This window comes from Papaver somniferum, chromosome 1 (genome assembly GCF_003573695.1).
Source record: "Papaver somniferum cultivar HN1 chromosome 1, ASM357369v1, whole genome shotgun sequence".
In the NCBI taxonomy this organism is placed as follows: Eukaryota; Viridiplantae; Streptophyta; class Magnoliopsida; order Ranunculales; family Papaveraceae; genus Papaver; species Papaver somniferum.
The window spans coordinates 193,870,414-193,878,681 of NC_039358.1; positions in this window are offsets into that span (position 1 = coordinate 193,870,414).

Below are 8,268 nucleotides of genomic sequence, written 5' to 3' on the forward strand. Positions count from 1 at the left end.
ACCTGCACTCGGGTATTCATGCACTACTATACGATTCTCGATTACTGGAGCAACTTCCACGGTCATGGCAACAGTTTCTTCAGTTTCTTTACCCGCGGTTCAGCTTCTTCCGCCACTGAAGGAATAACTATTGAAATCTCAACATCATTGATAACCCTCTCATGTCATTTAAGTGCATATATGGTTGTATCTCCGTCAATAACCCCAGGGTTGCTCGAGTTATCATTATTAACTCCTTCATTCTCAACTTCGGTATTTGACACCTAATACGAAGATTACATGAGATTAGGATCATCCAAGCATGAAACCAAATGAAATCATAAAGTTTAGCATGAAAGTGAACTAATTATACTTAAGTTCTTCATTTTACATGCTAGACATCAGCAAATAACGTGAAATTCACAAAAACACGTTTTACAACAAACTCGTCTGAGAAGATTTTACACTTCCCTGTAAAAAACGATGAACTGGGAGCAATTGGTGAAGAATCTAAGGCTTAGTTATATACCATTCTCTTCGTATGGATGTTATTTAGAACATATAAAAATTTCATAACAATCGGATGAACGAGCAAAACGATGTGGTCAAAACATCAGACTACATGCAACTGAAAATTTTCTGGAAGTCTCCTGGAAGTTTACTATTTCGCTAGGTGCTCAAAACTCTAAAAGCTTTTTTATAAAGCTTGTCAATTTCCTGGGCATAAGGATACATGGGTAGATTACGAAAATCCGACATTGTATGAAGATTCTACAACATTTTTGCTAAAGGGCTGAGATCTGAAATTTCTGGTGAGGTATTTCGGCAAAACTTTTCGTATATTCACATGAATTCTCATTCACCCATTCATAAATCAGGAATTTCATGCTCATATGGATTAAATTTAAGGTAAATACTTACTTGGGTGGTCTCTGAAGCGTTCGAAGAACCTGAATTATCCGCATCAACACCAAGAGCACCGTCACTTTCATTCGGTTTTAAGCTCTGAGAATTTTCTTTATCGCCATTTTCCGAGGATGAACGAACATCACCAGTACTCTCCACCTCAATGGAGACATCCTCCTGTACATATTCTCAACAATTAGCATTTTTTCTACAAAGCATCATAATTGGATACACGAAGAAATACTTACGACCTCTTTTTCACTCAAACCAGAAACTGTTTGACCAGCGGCAGAGAACTGAAGACCGTCAATACTTGATGGAGTAAAATTCTGTAACAAAGTAACAAACATTGGTTTTGCGATCCTAATTACACGGATGAGAAGAATTCATGGTGAAATAAATATCGACAACTCACCAAAGAAATCACTGGGGACTTTATGGTGTTAGGTAACATCTTATAATTCTTATTCATGCCTTCTCCACCATGAATAGTTTCTTTAGTTTCTGAGAGGTCTACATCGATTCGAGGTCTTACGTTACGACCTTCCTGTGAAATTTTTTGATGCAATAATCAAAACACAATTATCATAATTTTATGAAAATTACACAAAGAATACTTACTTGTGAACATCCTGGAGATGTTTTTCGTTTATCACCACCAGGGAAATGCTTCAGTCTTGGTCGAGTAACAATCATCTCAGTAGAAGGAGGCTCCTTCACCAAAGGTTGATCAACCGACACGAAATCGAGTAAACGCCCTAGTTGTTGATCCCAAAAGTCTATGTAACCTGGAGTTACTTATGTAATTCGCTCAGAGCTACGAAACCAGTATTCACTTCCTTCCACATGTGTGCGGTCTAAACGGGTCATGAGCTGTTCAACCGATGGTTTCCTTCTTCGAAAAGTCGGAACACACTGATCCATACCCAATTTCCGAGCTGATCTATCAATATTGTATTCTTCCACAAAGAATTCGCCATGTATTATTGATATCAGGTGACCAGGAGTGCAACTCAACATAAAAGACCTTTCGCCATCACTCAAATCAGCACCAGATTTTAAATTCATACTCTCTTCAGCATTGAAAGTTGTCAACTGAGAAATATAAGAAGGAACTGACACCCATGGGCGAAAGTTGAATTCAGATTCACGATCTAACACATCAATGAAGCGAGTCTTGAGTCGAGGTTGCTTTTTGGACCAGCGCATGATCCCGGCATTGGTCTTCTCAGAGAAAACATGGCGAGCATCAACATTCAATCCTTTCAAGATGGTACGTGGAATGGGTACATAATTCTTGAAACGTTCCCACATCAAAGATTGAAGAAACATTGTATTGGCATAACATTCAATCTTCTTAAAACCATTCAAGATGCCGGAGTCTATAATCAAGGAGTCTAAGTTAGAGTATAAAGAACCCAAGAACAGACTACCTATTGGGAGTTGCTCACCTTGAGACATCTTAATTGCAAAAGGAATCACGAAAGACTTCAACAAATTTCCAGTATCTTCAAATACATCTCTGGACAGCCATAAACATAAGAAAGCAGCAATAAATAACGTACCATCAATAGGCCACTCCAGAGGAGTATCCCTCGGCCACCAATGTATTAACCAATGAGCATAATAACCTTTGCTTCCGGATACCTTATTGATCTCCTCCATTGCAGCTGTCAAGATGTTAGAGATTGCAGTTTTCTCTAAGGAGGAAAGACCTTCAAGAAGGTTACCCGTGATTGGAAGATGCAACAAAGCAACTGCATCTTCTAAAGTAATAGTAAACTCTCCCCATATGCATATGAAGGAGTGAGTTGGAATACACCAACGAGCAAGTAGAGCTACAATACCTCGCGCATCATGAAAAATGAACAAGTCTCCAGAAGCTTAGATAGCCCGTATTATCTGTGCATCATGCAACTTGGCTCGAACGCGAGGAAAACCCAACATATACCTCTCCCATCCAGAAAACTTCTCTAAAGGCCGTCAAGAAAGCTTGAATTCAATGATTGACGCAGAAAAATATCCCCGTTCGAGACAGAATCGGGTTGCCTGAGGAGTCACCAATTTTTTATGAGTAACCTCTGTAGGATTTATCAGAATACGAAATGCTGGAGTTCTGAGACGCTTTTCAGACCCTTGATCCACAAAGAATGCATCCTCTATATTTTGAACATTCTTGATTTCAGGTGTTTCATCTTCCTCTTCGGCAATAGAAGTCTCATCCATGCATGTATCATCCCTGGAGGCATCATTATCTACACGTATCATCTCTGGAGGCATCATTAGCTTGGGAATTAAACATCCTTGCGAAGTAGCTGTAAGATTCACATAACATTCAGTATATCATCCAGATGCAAACTTCGACAAGATGATGGAATCATGCAAATGGAAAAATGCTCAACTAGTATCTGCAAAAATGGTAATTCTTGACTCTTACCTTTTTACGATTCCACTAACAGTAGTGGTTGTAATACGAGAGTTAACACTTCAAAACTTGCTCGTTTCTTCGAAATCTACAAAAGACGAGCAAAACTCAAGTTTTCATAAAATCATGAACACTTCTACTGTGCGAACATTCACCATAGAATCATGAAAACTACACAATATTTCATCATAAATAATTGTTTACCTTTGGACATTATTCAAAATTCAGATTTTGCTTTTCAAAAAAAATAAAATAATATATATTCATATATATATATAAAACGTGAATTATTCACGTAAAAATAAATTTTGTTATGTAAGTAAAACTCACGTAAAAAAAATAATTCCGTGAACACGTCACGGTTTTACATACAAAAAAAAAATCGTGGATATTCCACGGTTTCATAAAAAAAAAAATCCTTCGTACGATCGTCCGTCTTCGAAACGAGGGTTTATTTCGGTTTTGTGAAAAATCATACTTTTAAGATAAAGTTTTGGTTTCCATGAAAGCTCATAAACAAAATTTTATCACTAGACACAGGTCTATATATAAAAAAAATCTCTCCTAAGTCAGGGATTATTATTAGTTTCTTAAACTAACGATCGAATGAACGTACGTTCCTAAAGCAAGGGTTTTTCATAAAACTCACATCCAAAAGTATGTACTTACACATATTATTTTTATGATGATGAACAACTCATAAACAAACTATAAACTTCTGGGAAAAAAAATCGCTTACCTGGTCGGTGCCGGCCGGAATATGGACGGACGGTGATCAGACGGTCGGACAGCGACAACAGTTCCGGCGAAATTTTTCTCCTACTTTCCTTTGTGCTCAAGCGCGAAGATGATGAAGGGAGGAAGGTGGTGGTCGGTTGTGTAGGTGAAATAAATAAATAAAAGGATTAATCCCTTTTATATCAAATTTTATTTCCAAAACCTAATTTCACAAGGATTTCCTTTTTGGGTCGGACCAGTGAATCCTAAACCGACCAAGGTTCCATCACCAAATAAGAGGTGCTACACCATTTTATGCTCGTTAGATGAGGATTTATCATGTCACCGGGATCTTCATTCAAGCCGTGGTTTGCTCGCGCAATCGAAAATCCGGTAATATCTTATCTTACGACTAAGTTCAATTACTTATTTTGTTTGTAACTGGAAAATCACCATCCAGTGCTGACTGAGGAACCTGACTGTCCCTCACTAAGCAGGGGACTTAATGTAGATGGTGGATTTTAGACAAGGGCTAAAATCATAAAACTATAATTATACGTGCTCCTGATCCAGCAATCAGATGAGTATTGAGTCTCATGTCTCTTATCGAAACATGAAAGCTCATGCCACAAGAATCTCTGACTAAGAATATTGTCTCTCAGAGTATATGTAGATGTGTAGTCTCTCAGCTGAGGCAACGACATATCTCATAAATACTGAGCAATTTCAGTAATTACTTTTATATAGAATTGAAAGATTGGACGGCTCCTAGACAGCTTGCCTGCTAGTATAGAGCAATAACGTCTTCAGGATGTAACAATGTTTTCCCTGACTATATGAAAGAAATATGACGCTTCAACAAGCTCATATCACTCGATTCCTGAATAATTAATGCTCCTAGACGATCGTACTAGTATAGAGCCATCAATTAATTATTCCTATATCATTAGATTCATTAATTGAATCCCTGGGAAATATTCTACATTTTTCATAATATTTCGTTACTTCAATTCATGGTTCTTCCCAACAGAATTCCATGAGTTAGTAATAAATATTCAACACATGGGCATCTGAGCCACTATCGAGTAAGCCCCGACCAAAATGGTGTAAGTGTACTCGGAAATAATGCACTAACGAGCACCTGAATGCACGAACGAGCATTCCAAAACACGAAGGAACGATGAACCTATGCAAAATAGGAATAAAATAATAAATAATAAAATATTAATCATGGCATCGGGGGACTGGGTCCCACCGGCCGGACGGTCGTGACTTGGCCAGTCCCACACCCAATTTTATATTTTACCATATTTTTATTATTTTCCTTGATCTCATGAAAATTCCCTCATTTGAACAAAATTCCTTCGTTTCAAGAAACTCCTCAGTTTTATGGTGTTTCCTTCACATCAAGGAAATAATAATTAATTAGGAAAGGTGTGCGGGACCAAGCCTACTAGCCGGACGCTCATGCCCTAGTTGTGTCCGGTCCCACACCTTGCATTCATTATTATTTTATTATTATTTCCTTGATCCCATGAAATTTCTTGATTTCATGATATTTCCTTCACATTAAGGAAAAAGGATAAAATTAGGGAAACTCGTGGGACCGAGCCCTAGCCGACCGACCATGCCCAAGCCGGTTCCACACGCCCTTATTGTATTATTATTTGTTTTCCTCATCTCATGGAAACTCCTTCACTTCAAGAAAACTCCTTGATTTCAACAAAACTCCTTGGTTTCAACAAACTCCTTTATTTCATGATATTTCCCTAAAATCATGAAAATAATATAAAATTAGAAAAAGTGACATGGGATCGGGCTCTTTGGACGGCATACCATGCCTTGGCCATAGCCGGTCCCATACTTCATGATTCTTTCATTTTATTATTATTATTTCCTTCATCTTATGAAGTTTCCTTAGTTTCAGCAAAATCCTTGATTTCTTCATATTTTCTCAAAATGTTGCTCAAACGCACATCAGAAAATATCAAAATTCTCAGGACTGAGACACGGACACTCTGGCGACGTGAACATCTTACCTTGACCGACCAAGGTTGGCTCTTTGGCTTGCAAGGAGCCGGTCCCACGCATTTTCACAATTTGACCTAATTTGCACAATCGCACGTATTAGGTCAGGAATCCTTCCAAACAACTTGGAATTTCATGGAATGATCGTCAGTCGATCCCGTGACCAACCAGGGTTGGTTTCATGACCTCTTGGTCGGTCCCTCATCTCTTCATAATTAATTAGGTTTTATCACCTAAGGCTCAGACGAGCATTATTTTAATAAATGATTAGACCAGCATTTAATCATCTTTCACCAACTGGTCTTCAAGAGACTTTGGTATTTTCTCACTCGAGCATTTGGGCGCTACATGGTCGACCCATCATCCCATGTAGTCGGTCCCTCCTTCTCCGTGGTTAATTTTCATTAAACCATCAATTGATCGAATTAGGGTTTCGAGTCCAAGGTTCATAATTCAGGATTCGAACGCTAATAATTTTACGACGATACCATGATCACCATTTTATTAATTCTACTCGGTTCAGTGTATTTTAAAATAAAATAATATTTTATTTGGTCATGCTACCAATAATTCTTCGAACGAGCAACGTTTGCTCAAATGAGCAATATTTTCTCAGACTAAGGAATATTGGTTCAATTATCAATATTCAACAATCCATCGAATGAGCAATATTTGCTCACCTTATCTATCAACATTTACTTGAGAATCATACCTACGTCTCAACAAATTCAATTCATGAGTTTCAGAACATTTGTAAATCACGTTCGACTCAGCAATACAAGGACTCATCGTCCCATGAAGTCAGCAACTGACTAACTAAATACATGTCTGCCTTGCAGACTCCACAATCACGAGACATCAATCGTGTTACATGGGGGATATTAACTAGGATTTTGGTCTGGCGGTCTACGGCACGTGTGTTCATACGCACGATGAGAATGTGAGCAAGTCGTGCAATCAGATGAAGGAGTTAGCAAAGTAGTGGGTAGAAAATCAACCAAGTCTTCGCACAATGAGCAACTGGTTTTAACACGATTTCTACTTCCCCACTCTTTGACTCCAGCAACTGTCACACTTCATGGGATCAAGGTGTTTACAATTCTGGCAATATAAATAAGTCTCTGAATCATGATTGAGGACAAGACAATCTTTCATCAAACAGACAACAAGAGATTAACATCTCAACGTCTGAGCAATTACTCTCAACATATCAAATTTAATCAATCAGAACTTATCTTATTTCTTCACGCAGAATACACAACACACTTACAATCTTCGATCACCATTGATCTCACACATTTCTCAGCTTCCCTCCTACAGATCGACCCATCCTCTCTTGTGACCGAATTGACTCTGGAACGACCATTGTCTTCGTTTATGCCGGAGTCATACAGATTGATCTCTCGAACTCAAAGCACTCCCTTTTTGCAGTGCATCTGTGTGAGGTTTGACAATTCGCTCGGTTCAAGGAGTTTCCTCCGCACGGTCGTCTCCTCAATTCCGTAAAAAACAGCAACTCGTTTTGCGCCATCTACACCATTATAGGTTAACGACTTGAAGACATTATTGGGATTCATGAAGCTAGATCCAACTATTTTCTCTGTAGTTGTGTATTCTATTCTTACTTGTTCTATTGTATTGAGTTTTATCTTCTCTGATACTCGAGATTTATCTCCGATAGGTAAGATATAAAAAGTAATCACAACAGTTCTTCGTCTCAGACTCTTGTGATTCCGCAATAACTTTTCCTATTAATCAGTTAGGTTATTGAGAGGTGACTAATATTTCTAGGCTGCTCTTCGGGAGTACAAGACCAGATTATTAGTTGGTTCCTGTTCACCTTGATTTTATAAAAAGACGGAATACAAACCGAATAAAGAATAGACATATCTCTGGGAGACAGATTTGTTTATAAGTCTTCGACTTTGGGTCGTAGAAACTCTTAGTTGTGGGTGAGATCATCTAAGGGAATCAAGTGCGCAGAATCCGATGTTGTTCTAGAGGCATAAGGAATGCGACTGTACCTTAATCGGTGTGAGACTTGGTTAGGGCTCAGCTATATTCCACTCTGAAGTTAACTTGTAGTAGGCTAGAGTCTGTATCTGCTTAATACAGTGTGGTGTTCAAATCTGGACTAGGTCCCGGGGTTTTTCTGCGTTTGCGGTTTCCTCGTTAACAAAATTTCTGGTGTCAGTGTTATTTCTTTTCCGCAT